General features: G+C 34.7%; 1 protein-coding gene across 1 annotated transcript in view; it reads left to right on the top strand.

Annotated features, from left to right (window-relative positions):
• Positions 1-19,782, top strand: part of HIKESHI (heat shock protein nuclear import factor hikeshi) — a 42,303-nt gene that overhangs the window by 12,915 nt on the left and 9,606 nt on the right. The gene's annotated exons all lie outside the window — the stretch shown is intronic.

Raw genomic sequence — 19,782 nt, 5'->3', positions numbered from 1 at the left:
TAGGTTGTTTTATTACTGAGTTTTGAGAGGTCTATATGTATTCTTGATGCAAGTTCTTTATAAGATATGTGATTTGAAAATGTTTTTTCCCAGTCTTTGGCTTGTCTTTTCTCTTAACAGTGCCTTTCATAGAGCAGAAGTTTTTAATTTTGATAAAATCAGTTTTTCAGTTTGTTCTTATATGGATTGTGCTTTTAGTATTGAACCTAAGAAATCTTTTCCTAACCTTTTTCCTAACCCAAGGCTACCAAGGTTTTCTCCTTGTTTTTTAGTTTTAGATTTTATATTTATATCTGGGATCAAATTTGAATTAATTTTGTGTTTAGGGCAAGGTATAGATTGAAGTCCATTATATATTTTTTCAGATGGATAGCCAAGTGTTCCAGCACCACTTTGTAAAAAAGACAAAGTATTGGCACATTTTTCTGCATCCATTATCAAGTATGTTCACTTTGATATTTACTTGGGAACTCCCAGAGTGCTCCATTTTAAAGTAAAATATAAACATACATAAATGAATATTTATTTATTTATTTATTTATTTATTTAGAGGGAGGGCACAAGTGAGCGAGCAGCAGAGAGAGAGAATGCCACATGTGGCAGAGAGAGAGAGACAGACAAGAGGGGCTCACCCAGGGCTCATGTTTTACCCGAAGTGGGGCTCATGCTCACTTGAAGCGTGGCTTGTGCTCACGTGAAGTGGGACATGAGCTCATGTGAAGTGGGACACGAGTTCTCCCAAAGTGGGTCTCGAGCTTACCCAATATGGGACTCAAACTCAGGAATTGTAAGATCATGACCTGAGCTGAAGTCAGATACTTAACAACTGAGCTACCCAGGCACCCCATAAATAAATATTTGTATATTGATTTTAAAAGACAAGAGGGGTGCCTGGGTGGCTCAGTCAGTTAAATGTCCAACCCTTGATCTCAGCTCAGGTTATGATCTCCCAGTTTGTGAGCTCGAGCCCCATTAGTTTGAGCCCTCCTTTGGCCTACATGCTGACAGCGTGGAGACTGCTTGGGATTCTTTCTCTCTCTCTCTTTGCCCCTCCCCTGCTCGTGCATGCATGCTCTCACTCTCAAAATAAATAAACTTTAAAAAAACTAAAGAAAAAGACAAGAAATTAAATAGATACTATTACAGTTTTTCAATTTATTTTATTTTAAATGGTTATTTATTTTGAGAGAAAGCATGCATGTAGAGCAGAGGAGGGACAGAGAGAGAGGGAGAGAATCCCAAGCAGGCTCTGCACAGTCAGCACAGAGCCTGACACGGAGCTCAATCTCATGAACCATGAGATCATGACCTGAGGCAAAATCAAGAGTTGGCTGCTTAGCCAACTGAGCCATCCAGGTGCTTCAATTAGAGTTTAAAAAAAAAAAAAAAAATTGCTAGTTTTAAACATGCTAGAAGATGAGATGGATACTGGTAAATATTTATAGTAAAAAGCAGTATAAGAAGAGAGCTAATTGGGGGAAAGAGTGATGATGTTTTTGGTTTGGGTTTGAGGAGCCTGTGGGACACAATAGCAGTGCCTCAAATATAAAATGGTAAGTTTTGTATAGGAATAGGCTAGTAGCCAGCTAACTGCTAACCTTTTGCATAGTTGGAAAGTGCAGGCTTATATTATATGCAGAATTGTATGCATTAAGGTGAATTTTAGCCACCAGCCAGTAGACGAGGACCCATTGTTTGTTTTTGGAGACATACACATTATATTGTCAATTTAATGCATACCTTTATCTCTCTTCTTTTTGCCTCAGCTTTGCCAGCATTTTGTGTTTCTTTTTCATTTTTGATCATCACTTATTCCTTGCAGGACATGCCTTGGGGAATAGTGAAAAATGTTTTTTGTCTATCCTTTTCTCATTGCTTTTGGCTCTCTTTTCCCTTTTCTCTTGTGATCCCCGACAGGTTGAAGGTTGGTGTGCCGGTAGCATTTTGGGGTAATAATAACCTAGACATTTTCTTATTGTGTTATTTAATCGAATTTGGAGAATATTCAGCAATTAGAAATGTGTTAATTCAATTGCTATACTTGGAACAATAATAATAAGTTAGATATGTTTTCTGTTGTGGAGTTAGGTAAAATAGTCCTAAAACCTAATCCCAGAGTAAAACCTGATTCAGTAAGGGAAAATGGATTTATTTCCATTATGATAATTGGATTGGATTGTATCAATTGTATTGATAATTTTATCCATTAAAACAAATTTTCAAAGCAGTATTTATGATGGACAAAGCACAATATTTTATTAAAAATAAAGCAGCTTAAAATGTTTAGAAACTTAGCGCATATCAACATTAAGCAAATGATAAAATGCTGTTAAAATGTTTTGGGTTTTTTTTACTAGTAAGTTGTTTGGAAAAGCATTTTTTGGATGTTTAAAGTATTAGAGTTCTTTTTACATAAAAATAAGATGTTATTCATAGTAGGGAATGGTGTATTATTAAAATAAAAGAATAGGTTGACTTTTTTTTTTGAAGTTTATTTATTTTGAGAGAGAGAATGAATCCCAAGCAGGCTTCCATGCTGTCAGCACAGAGCCCAATGTGGGGCTTGATTCCACAAACCATGAGATCATGACCTGAGCTGAAATCAAGAATTGGACGTTTAAATGATTGAGCCACCCAAGTACCCCAAGAATAGGTGGACTTTTAATAGATCTATATTGTTGAACCTTTGAGATGCCCTATATTCAAGGGTATAGGTTTTATTACATTGGGCATTCTTAGCTAAGTAGCATGGCAGGGTGGGAAAGAGACGTGTTGAAGTACCTCCAGGCAGTTGTGATTGAACTGAAAAGTTATGAAGCTGAATTTGTATGAAAAAAATTTCATTAAAAAAATGTTTATTTATTTTGAGAGAGAGAAGAGCACGAGCTGGGGGTTGGTGGTGGTGGGTGCAGAGAGAGAGGGAAAGAGAATCCTAAGCAGCCTCTGCACTGTCAGCACAGAGCCCGATGTGGAGCTCAAACTCATGAACTGTTAGATCATGACCTGAGCCAAAATCAAGAGTCGGAGGCTTAACTGATTGATCCACACAGGTGCCCCTCAAAAAATTTCATTTTAAGAAACTTTGGCACTGTGCAGTTTTCTGCTAGATAATGAAAGATTTCTTAACTTTTCACTGAACAGTCCTTGTTGGGGCAGGTTAAGAGAGCTCTGTTGGGAGAATTGCATTTGATAGGGAGTCTTGAAACCAGTTACTGTGAGTTTTATTTTGATTGAGAAAAGATTCTTTGTGACTCTTGGGGTCTGAAAGGAGTTATATGGTGAATACATTTTTCTGGAACAATCTGGAGGTGATGGTTAACAAGTAGGATAGGGCTAAACTTGAAAATACGTAATGAAGGGTTTGATGTTAAGAAACAAAAATAGGGGCGCCTGGGTGGCTTGGTCGGTTGAGCGTCCGACTTCGGCTCAGGTCATGATCTCGCGGTCCATGAGTTCGAGCCCCGCATCAGGCTCTGTGCTGACAGCTCAGAGCCTGGAGCCTGTTTCAGATTCTGTGTCTCCCTCTCTCTCTGCTCCTCCCCTGTTCATGCTCTGTCTCTCTCTGTCTGAAAAAGGAATAAACGTTAAAAAAAAAAAAAATTAAAAAAAAAAAATAGGGGCGCCTGGGTGGCTCAGTCGGTTAAGCAGCTGACTTCGGCTCAGGTCATGATCTCATGGTCCGTGAGTTCGAGCCCCGCGTTGGGCTCTGCGCTGACAGCTCAGAGCCTGGAGCCTGTTTCAGATTCTGTGTCTCCCTCCCTCTGACCCTCCCCCATTCATGCTCTGTCTCTCTGTCTCAAAAATAAATAAACGTTAAAAAAAAAAAAAGAAACAAAAATAATCTTCCCTTCCTCCCTTCATCCCCACCTACGTGGGATATAGAAATCCTAAAAAAAAAAAAAAAAAAAAAAAAAAGCACAAGCTTAGGAGATAAGATTTGGTGGTTAGAGAATTGGAGAATATGGGAAGTTTCTTTACATGAGTCTCTTGTAATTTTGTCTTTAGATGCTGTCCTTGGTCTTTATAATGTGAAAGATATTTAACCAAAAAATTAGTAAAAATTTTGAAATACTGAGAGTTCTATATAAAGAGATTCTTCCCTCTATAAAGAGATTCTTCTCTTTAGTAGAAGTGTATACCAACTCAAATTGGCACATACAAAAGAATATTAACAAAATTAAAACTTGTTTTATGGAACTTATATTAAAAGTATCCATAGGTACTATGGGTCTTTGGCTATACCATGATTTTCTTTTCCTATCTTCATATATTGCTTTGAGATTCCAGTGACTATTGGCTGTATAATGTGTGATGTAAACTCAAAAGCATTTCCTAGTGTTTTTTCTTCTATTGCTCTTTTTTGGCACCTCCTTCTGTGTCTTTAATTATGCCCCCTTACCCCCATTAGCAACTCTGATTGAACAAAATATTTCATGTTGTAAACAGAAGGCCCCTGGTTAGCAGAAACCAAACACTATAAATCAAACCAAAGCAGAACATCAAATGAAGTAGACGCTGACTTATCTAGGCTGTTCACTCATGTTAGGGGTTGATTCAATATTTACTCCTTTACCCTTCAAGCTATGTAGATGTCCAGGCTTGAGATACCTGCTGCTTTTTTTGATTCCCATTTCACACTGTGCCTCTAACTTCCTTTTTCAGGGACTGTCTTGTATTCTTCTTTTTTTTTTATTGAATATTATACTAATTTTAGGTGTATAAATATTGATTTGAGAGTACTACACAATACTCAGTGCTCACCAGGATAAGTGCAGTTACCATCTGTTAACCATAAAATGTTGCTACATTACTGACTATATTCCCTATGCTATACTTTTCATCTGGAAGCTTCATATGGCAGTAACCCATGTGTCCATCAGTAGATAAATGTATAAAGAAGTCTATGTGTACACACACACAGCGGAATAATACTCAGCTATAAAAAAGAATGAGATCTTGCCATTTGCAATAATATGGATGGACCTAGAGGATGTTATGCTTAGAGAAATAAGGCTGAGAAAGACAAATACCATATGATTTCACTTATATGTGGAATCTTAAAAAACCACACAACTGAACACAACAGATTCTTTTTTTCTTAAAATTTTTAAATGTTTATTAATTTTTGAGAGAGAGAGACAGACAGACAGAGCATGAGTGGGGGAGGGGCAGAGAGAGAGGGAGACACAGAATCTGATGCAGCTCCAGGCTCTGAGCTATCAGCACGGAGCCCAACATGGGGCTTGAACTCATGAACTGTGAGATCATGACTTGAGCTGAAGTCAGATGCTTAACCGACTGAGCCACCCAGGTGCCCCAACAGATTCTTAAACATAGAGAACAAACTGGTGGTTACAAGATGGGGGGTGGGTGGAGGGATGGACAAAATGGATAAAGGGGATTAAGAGGTACAAACTTCCAGTTATAAAATAGGTCATGGAGATGAAAAGTACAGCATAAGGAATCTATTAGTCATTAATTCTATACCATTATTTTCAAGTTGTCTATTTACATTGTGAAAGCTTGGGAAATATACCAGGAATTACTTTAAGCATTTAATAATAAATTATTAATAATAAATTATTAATTTATTATTAATTATAACAATTATAGTTGTTTATATACTTGTTTAAATAAAAAAGTTCCTGCTTACGTAATTTAGACTTTGTTGTATTGCTCAACTAATTAACTGAAAATCTGCTTCATTCTTAGCATGTATGCGTCAAGTGATGACTGCTTTCAGTTAGGATCTGAGTGTGTATGTGTGTGTGTGTGTGTGTGTGTGTGTGTGTGTGTATGTGTGTGTGTGAATATTAAAATCACTCCAAGACCGTTTTCAGAGGAAACAAATTAGTAAGCTGAGATAATTTAAAATGGCTTTGTGGAAGATGAGACTGAGTATGTATTTGAAGTATGAATAGGTTTGGATAGGGTGGCAGTAGGAGGATGAGAATTGCATTTGGAAATGATCAAAGTCATAAAGGTAGTAATATGCACTGCACATTCAAATGTCAGTTAGATGGCAGACTTTGAAGCGTGTCATAATAGGCTCCTATCTGAGAAGTGTCATTGGGGTAAGGTTTTAAAGGTAAAATGGAGCTGTTGTGTGATGGTGTAGCTATATGGGGTTTCAATTTTTTTCTGGTTAGGCAAGTGTTTTTAGCAAGAAAGTGATATTTTGTATTTTATTTAGTTTTACTTTTACTGTTTACTTTTTTAAATGTTTATTTTTGAGAGAGAGAGCGAGCGAGAACATGAACAGTGGAGAGGCAAAAAGGGAGGGAGACGGAGGATCTGAAGCAGGTTCTGTGCTATTAGTGGGGGTTGAACCCATGAACCATGAGATCATGACCTGACCCGAAGTTTGACACTTAACCGACTAAGCCATCCAGGCCCCCTGGATGCACACAAGTGGGGAGAGGGGCAGAGAGAGGGAGAATTTTAAACATGCTCCACACTCAGTGTGGAGCCCAATAGGCCTCTATCTCACAACCCTGAGATCATGACCTGAGCCGAAATCAAGAGTCGGATGCTTAACTGACTGAGGCACCCAGGTGCCCTGAGATTGATACTTTTTTAAATGATGTTTTAGGAAAGTTATTGTCTGAAATGGCTTGGAAAATCTGTTGTGATTAGAGCAAGAGAAACCAGTTAGGAAGATTTTGTAATGATTGAAGGATGAAGGAAAGGTAACATATATTGAATATCTGTTTGTATAGTGCATTGAGCTAGGCTTTCACGTGTATTAATTATTTAATCTTTAACAGCAGTCCCTAGAAGGAGGTATTATTAGTGTCTGGTTTTTAAGAGGCTGGATTTCAGAGAAGTTACAATATTTTGCTCAAAGAAGAGTCTGTTAATTTTGGGGTATTATGTATAGATCTACCTCTTCGAAACTGTTGAATGTTATATGGCAATAAATACCCTAATTTAATTAAACAATTCCCATTGATGGAAATTTGGGTTGTTTCCATTGTTTTAAATTGTTTTACTACCAATGCTACAATAAATATTCTTACACATATCTTTGTACATAGTTTCTAGCACTGTATTTCTGTAGAAGAAACTCCTAGAAGTTGGAACTGAATTCCTGGATTAAAAAGGCCTTTAAAACAAATGGTGTAGGAAGCCCGGAGAAAGGGTATTGAATGTGGATAATGGATCATGATTTTCATGGCAGTTTTTAGAAAGTCGTAATAAAGGTACAGTGTACTTGGTACTACATAAAAAAAACTAATAGAGCATATCCTTGCCAAGTATAATAACAGAGTAAGCCATGGGATATTAGACTGGCAGGCCTAAAAATAATTTAATCCACTCCTTAATTTTCCTGATGAGAATCTTGAGATTTAGAAAGATTGATTCTCCTCAATCTCAGATCTCATCAAAGATGAGTTTTTTAATATTTATTTAAAGGGATGAGGGGAGCCTGGGTGGCTCAGCTGGTTCAGTGTCAACTCTTGATCTCAGCTCTGGTCTTGATCTCAGGGTTGTAAGTTAAACCCCAACTGGGGTTCTGTCCTGGTGTGAAGCCTCCTTAAAAAAAATTTAAAAAAAAGAAGAAATAAAGGGATAAGATGATGACATGAGTTAAAAGGCTTTCAGAAACACTGATGTAGAGGATATGGTTCTTTATTTTCTACCTGTTTTAAATGATAGTATAGTATTACATTTTGTTGATAAATTATGGTTTGATTTACCTATTTCTTATTAGACATTTTGGCTTTTTTTTTTCTTAAGTCTGAACATCCTTTACATTTCAGTTGTTTTATTGCTATGTATGGAAGTACAACTGATTTTTTTTTTTAAGACTTTATTCTTTTTAGAGCAGTTTTAGGTTTACAACAAAATTGAGAGAAGGTACACAGATTTCCCATATATCCTTGTCCCCACACAGACATAGCCTTCCCCATTATCAACATCATTCACCAGAATGATTGTTTTGTTTTGTTTTGACCAAGGATAAACCTCCACTGATACATCATAACCACTCAAAGTCCAGTTTATCTTAGGGTTCACTCTTGTTGTACATTCTATGTATATGGATAAATGTTTAATGATGTATATCTGTAGTTAAAATATTACACAGTATTTTCAGTGTCCTAAAAATCTACCTATTATTCATCTCGCCCATCTCACATTTCCCCTAACCCTGAGTCCTGGGCAACCACTGACTTTTTATTGTCTCTCTGATTTTGCCTTTTCCAGAATGTCATGTATTTGACATCATACAGTATGTAGCCTTTTCAGATTGATTTTTTTCACTCGATAGCTCATTTCTTTTTAGTGTTGAAAAATATTCCATTGTCTGGATGTACCACAGTTTATCCATTTACCTAATCAATTATGAATAAAGCTGCTCTGAACATCCATGTGTAGGTTTTTGTCTGCATAGAAATTTCCGTTTCCTTTGGGTAAATACCAAGAAGCGTGATTGCTGGGACTTAGGGTAAGAATATGTTTAGTTTTATAAGAATCTGTCAAACTGTCTTCCAGAGTGGCTGTGTGTGTTTGTATTCCCACCAGCAAGGAATGAGAGTTTCTGTTGCTCCTCACTGAATAGCATTTCGTTATCACACAACTGATTTTTGTATATTTGTACCCTAAAGAATGAAGGAAAGAGTAGCATATATTGACCATCTTGTTAAACACCCTTATTCTAGTAGCTACCTACGATGTTTTATGTAGATGATTGTAATGTCTTTGAAAAAGTCTTTTTACATCTTTCTTTCCAAATTGGATGCTTTTTATTTCTTTTTATTGCCTTAGTGCATTGCCCAGGCCTTTGAGTACCATGTTGGATACAGGTAGTAAAGGGAGCAGTGAGGCAAGAAAAATAAAATGCATAACAGTTGTTCTCTCTTCCAGTTTTATGAATGTATAAGATTGATGAATTGTCCCTTTCATTTATATGAAATGCCCTTTATCTCTGGTAATGCTCCTGTCTGAAGTCGGCTTTGTCTAAAATTTATATAGCTTTTTTGGCTTTCTTATGGTTAGTGTTCATGTGCTATATTTTTTCTGCATTTTTACTTTTTTTTTTTTTTTTTTCTTTTATTGAAGGGAGGCGTGGGGCAGAGGGAGAGAGAATCTTAAGCAGGCTCCATTCTCTGTGCACAGCCTGACTTGGGTCTGGATCCCCTGACCCTGGGATCATGAACTGAGCTGAAATCAAGAGTTGGATATTCAACCAACTGAGCCACCCAGGCGCCTCTTTCTTGTGAACAGTATTTAGTTAAGTGCTGCTTTTTGAAAACTTGTTCTTTCAATCTCTGCCTTTTAAATGAAATACTTAGTCTATTAATATTTAACATTATAGATATGCTAGGTTTAAATTTTTAGCTTGTTCTTTGGGGTTTTTATGGCCACCTTTTGGATTATTTTAAATCCATATTTCTTTTATTGTTTTTTTTTTTTGTTGTTGTTTTGTTTTTTTTGCAAAGGTGGATTAGATTTTTAGTGTTTCCTCTAGGGATTATAATATGCACTGTTAACTTTTCACAGTGTACTATAAATTAATATTAACAATAAACATTCTGTATTTGACAACTACAAAACTGGATCTTGTCATTTTATAAGGCCTCATCTCTAGTATTACTTTCTATGTCAGCCTACTCAGTGAAATTCTGAATATAATGACAAAAAACATGTGGCAAAAATCACATTTTGTGACTTATTTTGAATTAAAGATATTTATCTCCTATTTTTATCTTCTTCATAACACAATTCAACATTGCAGCTCTGTTTTATTTTATTTTAACTTAATTTAATTTTGTCATACTTTTCTGAGAGAGAGAGCATGCAAATGGGGGAGAGGGTCAGAGGAAGAGAGACAGAGAAAAAGGGAGAGAGAATTCACGCTGAGCGCGGAGCCCGATGTGGGGCTTGATCCCATGACCCTGGGATCATGACCCGTGTCAAAATCAAGAGTCCGATGCGCAACTGACTGAGCCATGCAGGCACCCCAATATTGCAGGTTTTAAATAGCATGTGAGAGAGAGTCAGATCTGGATAATTGAAGCCTGAAGGTCTGTTGTAAATACTCTGCACATTTTCCTCATTCCTCAGAGTTCAGAATTTTCATAGCTTTCAGAGTTGAATACCAGAGACAAAAGGATTATTTACTCACCTTTGCTTTCGTCGAAGAAGCATTTCATGATCAAGTCCAGGTTGTACTGGGAATTTTTCAGTGGGCTGCATCTTTAATTTTTTTGAATTCTTTTGGGAGATAGGTGGTTTTTCTTTTTCTTTTTTTTTGATGTGTGTATCCTTTCATTAACATAGAAAGTATCTGTACTTTGAAATCCATTTTCCACATATACTTATTTCTTTCTAGTTTTGTATTAATATTGTCAGATCTCACAGTGCTTTTTGAGTTTTTTTTTTCAATTATCTTACCTGAATTCTGTAAGTATTGTCTAGTATCATTAAACTGTAAGATGATTAAGAAAACTCAGCATTCATATAGTAGGTCAACTAAGTGCAAGTGTCCCATTTATAATAACTTAAACATCTGTTAAAACCTGTAACAACTGTGAATAATGAGGTGCTATGTAATGTTAACTTTAAGAAGGTTTGGTTCATCATCTGTAAGCATGAGTACAATATCTTTTAAATAAATGTTTAAAATTTTGATTCTAAATTTGGAAGGTGGAAGCAGTTTCTCTTACTGAAAATATAGAACTGAATATATATTATGTACATTTATGCATACTTAATATGCATATATCTGTCAAAGGTAAATCTTTGTAGAGTTCATATACTATTTGAACAGTTTGTTTAAACCACATCCACATACTCTTTCATACACACAGAGTTCAACTTAAAACCTTCCTTTTCTCTGTAGGTTAACTATTTGTAAAGTGTTTCACGAGACAATGAGGAAATGGTTCAATGCCTCAGTCAGGGAGAATTCCAGTGACATCTGCAGTGGAGAATTATGTGGAGGATGGGAAACAGAAGAGGCCAAGATTGGAAGAGCAGGTGGGGGAGTAGGACATTAGGTCAGATGTAATAAAAATATACGTGGAACTTTACAAATATTTTTTTTTTGTTTGTAGCACTTTAACATGTGATTGTAGTTAATAGAAGAATAAGAAATAGTTGTTTAAATCACCTGTGGTGTAAAGAAGAGGGATCATTTGTTTATCTGAATTAAATAATGGAGTAGAGCTTTGTAGAATGCTCTTACTATGAGAAAAGGTGATATTTTAATATTTTAGACCTTCAGGGTAAATTGGGCACCTTGTAGTGGGATTTTACCTACCTACCTACCTTTCTGTCTTTCTGCCCTGGCCTTATTGTATTAGTTTGAAATGAAATTCCAAAAGTATCTGTTCCGATACTTAAAAATTCTTTTTTGCATTAGGGATTTAAAACAACTTTATTTTGAAATAATTTTAAAGTTAGAGAAAAATGACAAGAATAGTACAAAGAATTTCTTACATTGTTCTCCCAACATTTATCAGTTTTGCTACATTTTATCATATAGATCTGTATACATGTGTGTGTGTATTTTCTTTTTTCTTGAAACTTTTGAGAATAAGTTGTAGATATTATGCCCCTTTACTCCTAAATACATCAGAATACAAAGGTATTCTCTTATGTAATCATAGTATAATTATCAAATTCAGAAAATTTAAGATTAATACAATACTCTTGTGCAACATACAGTATACATTAAAGTTTTACCAATTTTCTTAATAATGCCTTTAGTAACAGGCATTATTTCCTTCATCTAGGATCCAGTTAGGATCATGCATTGCATTTAATTGTCTTTAGTCTTCAAACTGGAACAGTTGCTCAGTCTTTCTTTTTCATGACCATGACATTAAAAATAACTGTGAAGAAAGACTTAGTAGACTTAGTACCCAAGAGGAATTTTTAAGAAATGTTTTTAAAGTTTATTATAAATCATCATTTGAATTTCTTCTTTATAATTCTGTTCTTTTTGGGCTTGCCATATTTTAATGTCCTCACTTTGGCTTTCTCTGCACATGACCTATATGGTCTCCTCTAATTTCATTTAGCTCAGTTGCCAGAAAGAAACTTTTAAACTTACTCTAGTTTTTGTTTTAAAATTGGGTTGAGCTTGTCAAGGGGATTAAAAAGGACAACATGAGTTCAAGATGATACTATTAGTCTATTGATATGAAATAGAGCTTGTGAGCCAAAATGGGAGGGAACCTTTTACTTCCTAACATTTCTTGACTTGCTTTCTTGAATGGCTTATTGTGAAGTAAGAAATGAGTAAAAATCAGTGAAGAGTTCATGTCATGGGTTGGTATAAGCAGGTGGGATAATGAACTAGAATGAGTATCAACTTTAGAGTTTGATAGACCTGTTTTGAACCCAATTACTAGCTGTGTAATCTTGACCAAGTTATTTAACTTCAGAGGGGATTTCAGGTAAAGTGGATATCATAATAGCTATAGTGCAAGTGTTTTTGTGAGCATTAGAGATAACAAATGCAAATGCATATAGTATCTGTCATATAGTTGGTACTCAAGAAATGGTTATTACCTTTTTATAAAATCTTTCTTTTTATAGAAAGATCTAGGAAATATCTTAAAAATCGCCCAGAAAATGAAGCCTATTCAGAAAGATTAAGTATCTGTTACTGCTCCCATTAGATTGTAAGCTCCATTTGTATCTTTTACTGTATGTGCTTTAGAATGTATACAGCACAATGATGGACTTTATTAAATACTGGAATATTTACCAAGTGATGAACTTGGTAAATATTACTTGTTTACATTTCAGACATGCAAATTCTAGATGTATTATAATGTCAGATACATTATCATGTTTATCTGGTTAAAATATTTATTGTTGATAAACCTTTGATAGTCACATTGCTTTTGAACTATGCATGAGTGAAAAATGTAATTTCAGGCTTGTGAGGCTATCGATGGAAATGAAGCATAGAGGTTTTAGAAATAGATTACTGATTTCTAAATATTTACATCCAATATCAACAAGGCTTTTATGCAGGCATAATTATGCCATTTTATGTAGTTTTTTTGCATATGTCATATTCAGATGCCACTTTACAATGAAGTACTTATTTTTAGCATAAGTGCTTTCTTTAGTCATCTCTTTGTCGCCATGCACAGCTTTCATATCTTCACCAATGGACCTACTTTTACTTTTTTAGTTTCCTTTTTAGGGTATTTAGAACTCTTAGACTGATATTTCATGAGTATTATTCTTTTGTAGAGGTCTTCTAAAGAATAGTACATTTGCTTATATATTTTTAAAAGTCATTGTATCTTGCAATTACCATATGGATCTACTGGACCATTTTACAAATTTAAAATGAATTTGGTGTTATTAGTAACCTTATTTTTCCTCCATCATGAAACAGTTTGCTCTTTGATCCAAGGAATTATTCATTACTTGTCAATTACTCTCAACTATGCAAAAAAAAAAAAAAAAAAAAAAAAAAGAAGAAGAAGAAAATGGATGATGGAATTAGTGCAGATTTTAGCAAACATTTTTGTAAAGAATAAGATAGTATATATTTTAAGCTTTGTGGGCCACATATGGTCTTTGTAGCGTATTAGTTTTTAAAAATGTTTATTTATTTATTTTGAGAGAATGTGTGCGTGGGTGAGCAGGGGTGGGGCAGAGAGAGGGGGAGAGAGAATCCCAAGCAGGCTCCATGCTCAGTGTGGGGCTCTATCTCATGACTACAAGATCACACTCTGAACTGATATCAAGAGTTCGATACTTAACTGACTGAGCCACCCAGGCACCCTTGTAGCATATTCTTCTTTAAACAACCCTTTAAAAGGGTAAAAACTATTCTTAGCTCACAGGTCATATGAGAATAGGTTGTGGCCCAAATTTGGCCTGTGTACCTTAGTTGCCATTGTGTTATCCTACAGTTTTCATATTGCATCATCCAAAAGATTATTTTAGCTTTTAAGAAGTGTAAAAGGAGACTGGAGACACCATCTTTATGGTCTGCTCTTTGCTTATATTGAACAGAATTAGGAATTCATATTTTGTTATATTTTGTTTATAATTGCAAAGAGAAGAAAATTGCAAGGAACAAGTTTCATAATTATTGTATGAATCAGAAAATGAATATAAAGAGGCAAATAGCCACATTCTAAACTCTAATTATGATGGTGAAGTTGATCATAAAAGGAAAGTCTCAGACTGATTCTTTGGATGATATTGTCTTAGGTGAATTTTCACATACTAAAAAACTGATGATTGAGCAGTTTATTTCTAAGGACAAAAGAAAATATGGTACTCCTACCCATTTAGTTATTTAACAAGGAGGAGTAAATACAGTATTTTGTGACAAAATCTTGAAGATGTAGTAAAATGATGTATGCTGGTATTCTTTCCTGTTATTCTTTTAAAATTGAGACACTTCAAAAGTGAACATTGCTGAAAGTGGGTGTGTATACAGGTAATTAGAAGGCAGTAGGTGTAGAAATGAAACAAATTAATTGGATTGATTATTCTAAATAATTTTATAAATCTAAAAATGACAGTGTTTTGCAAATTGTGGATCAAAGAAGATGCCCATCCTTTCTTCAACAAATTATGAGCCATTAAATATTTCAGAATTTTAAGATTTAAAGCATTGCATTTTGACAATGCAATTGTTAGAAGAAATAATGATAAGTTAGAACCTATTAGAAGATGTGTTTAAAATCAGGAGTTATTAGATTTATAAGATGGATATGTCTCACATTTACTCATGATAGTGAACAATTCAGAGAATGTGGCTCATTTTGGTTATATATAAACTTAAAAAACTGGTTAGTGGGAGATGAATATTTGGACTTGTTATATTTCAATACTTATTAAAAATTTGAATAAAGTTGTTTTTCACTATTTTCCTGTGAAATTTTTGTAAGATGACTTTTAAAATATATATATTTAAAGACTCCATTAGACACAGATAGTAAGTGATGATTACTGCTTCTCCTTGTATACTAACAGTAAAAGTCTAGTTTCTCATAGAATTTCTTCTTTTGAGTTGTGCTTTGTGTTAGGCTCTTGACTTGCAGTGAAGAGGGACACTTTGAGAAACACCTTTGAAAGATTTTCTGCTGCTTTTAATATTAGAATGTTGAGGAATTTATCTAATTTTTTTCTTCAAGACCAGGTTGGATGTTTTACTTTCTCTGTTTTTGTTTAACTGTTTGACACTAAGACTCAGTATAATTGGTCATGTTTTTCTTTTCATTCTTGCTGTCATGAATTCAGATCCAAAATTAAACACTAAGTTTGTATATTATGTGTCAGTGTTTCTTCCCAGTATTTTATGGTTTACAAACAAGAACCTATGTACTTAAAGGTTATCAACCACTGTGTCAAGCCCATTTTGAGAATAAGAGTAAATAAAAGAATGAGTTCATTGCACAGTGGATCTCTTTGAAAATATAAAGATTGCCAAAGACTTTTGGTTTTGTTTTTTCTCTCTCAAGTTGTTTTAGTCCCAGAGAGCTTTAAAATGAAGTCAGAATATTTCCTTAGTCCCCATCTCTTACAATGGGTCTCAAGCCAGTTTTACTTAGTAATTTGCCAGTAGCTTGCATGCAATAAAAGAGGAGGTTAGAGATGACAAGGCTTTCTGCTTGGGCAGATCGTCCCTGAGTAGTTAAAACTAAGGCAGTATAAGGTTTCCTTGATTGAGGTCTTTGGAACCTGTTATGCAGACAAATAGCAGTACATCTTCTCAACTTAGCATAATTCTAGGTTTAAAACAGTTAAAACTTCAAAAGAACTTCAAAAGTCCATCTCTCCATAAAAGCAACAGCAACCAAAATTGTCAAAAACTGTCAGAATCTTTTTCAGGACTCTGGAAAGTAACCAAAAGTTTGTAGTAACCAGGGGAGCATTAATCAAGAAAATCACTGCATCTAGGTAAGAACAGCAAGCTTTGTGGCATTTTAACTTACCCTGTACCCATCCCATGTTCCTCAGCTCAGTGGTAGCCTTGAAAATAATAGCCCTTGTTCTTGGTACTGGTACCAGAGAGAGCCAAATAGACCTCATTCACAACACATTATAATTACAGTTGACCCTTGAACATCATGGGGGTTGGGGCATGTACCTCCTGTGCAGTTGAAAATCCACGTATAACTTTTGACTCCCCAAAAATATAACTGCTAATAGCCTACTGTTGACTGGAAGCCTTACTCATAAAGGTTGAGTAACATGTATTTTGTATGTTATATGTGTTACATATACTGTATGTATAAGTTAGGGAAAAAATAAGAGAAAAGAAAATATTAAGAAAGTCATAAGGAAAGTGCATTTACAATTTGTACTATAAAAAATCTATGTACAAGTGGACTCACAGTTCAAACCTGTGTTGCTCAAGGGTTGACTGTAATTTTTTTGGTTTGTCTGGTGGTTCCCTTAAGATTAATTGAAAACACTTTCCTTTATCTCACTGAAGTGACAACCTTGGGAGTGTTTGTCAAAAATATATACTTTGTTACTGCTGCCTGAGGCACTGACAACAATTGGAGCAAAAATTGACTGACTAAAAAGCTTGAGAGGAAAGGCTGGGAATAAGATATTTTGAGGAAGAAGGGCTTTGAGGACTTGGACTTGGAAATTTTTGGAAATCTCAAAGACTATTTACAGTCATGGCTGTGCACATGTTCAGGCTGTGCACAAGCTCAGGCTTAGGACCTTAAGAAGGTTGTAAGTTTGTTCTGGCTGACTTTGGGGCTCTGTGTAGTCTGGAAGTGAGGGCTAAGGCAGAGTTGTAAGCTGCTTGGTTAGTATTAAAGGGATGTCCCAACACACAGAGCCCATCTTCAAAGACTGGGAGAATTTTTGGGTTCTAGGCTTTTAAGGAAATGTCTGTTCAATCACTGGTTGACCACTAAGCTAATAGAACAGAGATGTCAGTGATCACACACGACAAAAAATACTTCATAGTATTGGTTCAGAAAAGTCATTAACGAAAAAGTATATATTAACAGTAAATCCTAAAGAGGGGAAACATCTGATTTCTAGATTTGCAACATTGTAATATTCAACATCCAGTTTTCCATAAAAAGTTTTATGAAGCATGCAAAGAAAGTAAGACCCTTTCAGAGAAGAAATGAACAGAAACTGTCCCTAGGAAGCATTATGACCTTGAACTTACTGAAAGTTAAACAACCAGGAGAATGATGCGCCATCAAATATCAATAGAGAAGTTATCAAAAGGAGCTAAACATAAATGATGGAGCTGAAAAGTAACAGTAGGAAATGAAGAGTTCACTAGATGGTTTCAGTAGATTTGAGTAGGCCAAAGGAAGAGTCAATGAACTCAAAGAAAGGTCAGTTGAAATACCTAGTTTGAAGAGCTGAAAGAAGAAAAATGAACAGTCTTTGAGACCTATGAGATGCCATCAAGTATACCAACATATGCATAATAGGAGTTGGAGAAGGAGAGAGAGGAGGGGAGGAAAGAATATTTGAAGAAATAATGCCCTCATAAAACTTTGTAAATTTGATGAAAAACATAACATGCTTAAGAAGTTCAATAAACTCCAAGTGGGGTAAACTCTATACCACAACCTATCATAATCAAACTGTCAAAGACAAAGAGAATTTTGAAAGTGGCAAGAGAATCAGCTCCTCAAATAACAACGATTCTTAGATTAACAGCTGGTTTCTTATCAGAAACAATGGAATCCAAAGGCATTGGGATGACAAAGCACTGAAAGAAAAACTAAATAATTCTCTATCAAAACTATCTATCCGAAATGAAGGAGAGATGACATTCTCAGGTAAAACAGAGAGTCATTGCTTAAAGACTTAGCCTACAAGAAGTACTAAAGAGAGTCCTTCAGGCTGAAAAGAAAGGGCATGAGACAGTAATTTGCATTCACATGAAAGAAAAAACACAGGTAAATGTAACTACGAAGGTAATTATAAAAGTAGTGTACATTGTGTTTGTAACTCCTTTTCCCCCTATTTGATATAAAAGACAACTGCATAAAGAAGAAACTATAAACCCATGTTTATGGGCATGCTATTTATAAAGGTGTAATTTATGACAACACATAGAGAAATTATATAGGAGCAAAGTTTTTGTGTACTACTGAAATTAAATTGGTCTTAATCCAGACTGGGTTGTTATAAATGAAGATGTGCAAGGACTAAGGAAATAGCAAAAATATATAGTAAAATAAATGATAAGAGAATTAATATGGTACACTAGCAAAATTAAATTCTTCAGTTAAAAGGCAGAGGTTTTCAGAATGGATAAAAAAAATCCATCTGTTGATTCAGACACAATCATTGGTTGAAAGGAAAGGATGAAAAATGCATCAGTAACTAAACATGCAAACAGTAACTAAAAGAGCTTGAGTGGCTGGACTAAAATCAGACTAAATAAATGTATGAAAAAAATTGTTATAAGAGATAAAAAAGGACATTATATAGTGATAAAGGGGTCAATCTATCGGAAAGGTAATAACAATTATAAACTTTTTGTACCTAACAACAGAATTTCAAAATACATGAAGCAAAATGTGGCAGGATTGAAGGGAGAATATGGTTCAACAATTATAGTTGGAAACTTAACCCTACTTTCAGTAATGGGTAGAATGACTAGACAGAGGATCATCAAGGAAATAGAAAGTGTGAACACTATAAACCTCCTACACCTAACCAACTTACAAAGAACATTCTTCCCAACAACAGCAGAATGCACATTCTTAAGTGCACATGGAACAGTTTTTTGGATAGGCCATGTATTAGGCCACAAAACAAATCTTGATATATTTAAAAACAAATCATACAAAGTATGTTCTCTGACCACAAATATAGAAACAAATCTGGAAAATTCATAAATATATGGAAGTTTGATAAAACAGTTAATTTAAAACTACTGAAACTATCTTAAACTAGTCATATTTAGTGAGAAGTGTGTGTGTGTGTGTGTGTATTTTTAAATCACAGAAAAATACATTATAACTTTTTATTCATAAGCTTGAAAATTTAAGGAGAGTTTTGGTATTTGTAATGAATGTTCTAGTTATTAGGACTGTGTGTTGCCCCAGGTTTTTGTCCTTCAGTATTTGATTAAACATTTTATAGTCCTATGAAAACAGCAGATAATCCAAAAATCTATTGTATGATTTTTTTTCCTTCAGACTCACTTTTCTGATTATGTCATATGTGGATTAAAAAAATTGGCCTATATTTTCCACATATAAGTTAGATGGCACTTACAGGCTCAGAAGTATACTTAATGATACATTGATTTATAAAGGGAAAGAGTTATTGGTTATTTTCCATTAATAAGCTTCTTTACTGCTTGTTTGATAACATTATCAGGTGTTAAGTGGGAGTGATACATGACATTTAATAAAATATACCATGTCATTTCTCAATAATAATGGTAATTTAAGATCTTTATTTAGTGGAGTGATGAGAAAATGTTAAAACTAACTTACAAAATCTTTTTTTTAATATGAAATTTATTGTCAAATTGGTTTCCATACAACACCCAGTGCTCATCCCAACAGGTGCCCTCCTCAATGCCCATCACCCACTTTCCCCTCCCTCCCACCCTCCCATCAACCCTCAGTAAACTAACTTAAAAAAATCTTAAAAAATATTCTTCCCTTTGAATTAGCATTGAGAATTTTTTAATGTGATTCATGCTTATTCATTTATTTTTCTCATCGTGTTGTTACTTTTAATTTTTAGCTGCAGTAGTTTTAATAAGCTTTAAAGAAGTAACATCTTTTTTCTGGTGGGGAAAATTCCAGTTTTCTTTGTTAATTTGGTAAAAACTAGCCT

This window comes from Panthera leo, chromosome D1 (assembly GCF_018350215.1).
Source record: "Panthera leo isolate Ple1 chromosome D1, P.leo_Ple1_pat1.1, whole genome shotgun sequence".
NCBI lineage: Eukaryota > Metazoa > Chordata > Mammalia > Carnivora > Felidae > Panthera > Panthera leo.
The sequence above is the reverse complement of the archived record's forward strand: the minus strand, read 5'-3'. Positions and strand labels throughout refer to the sequence as shown.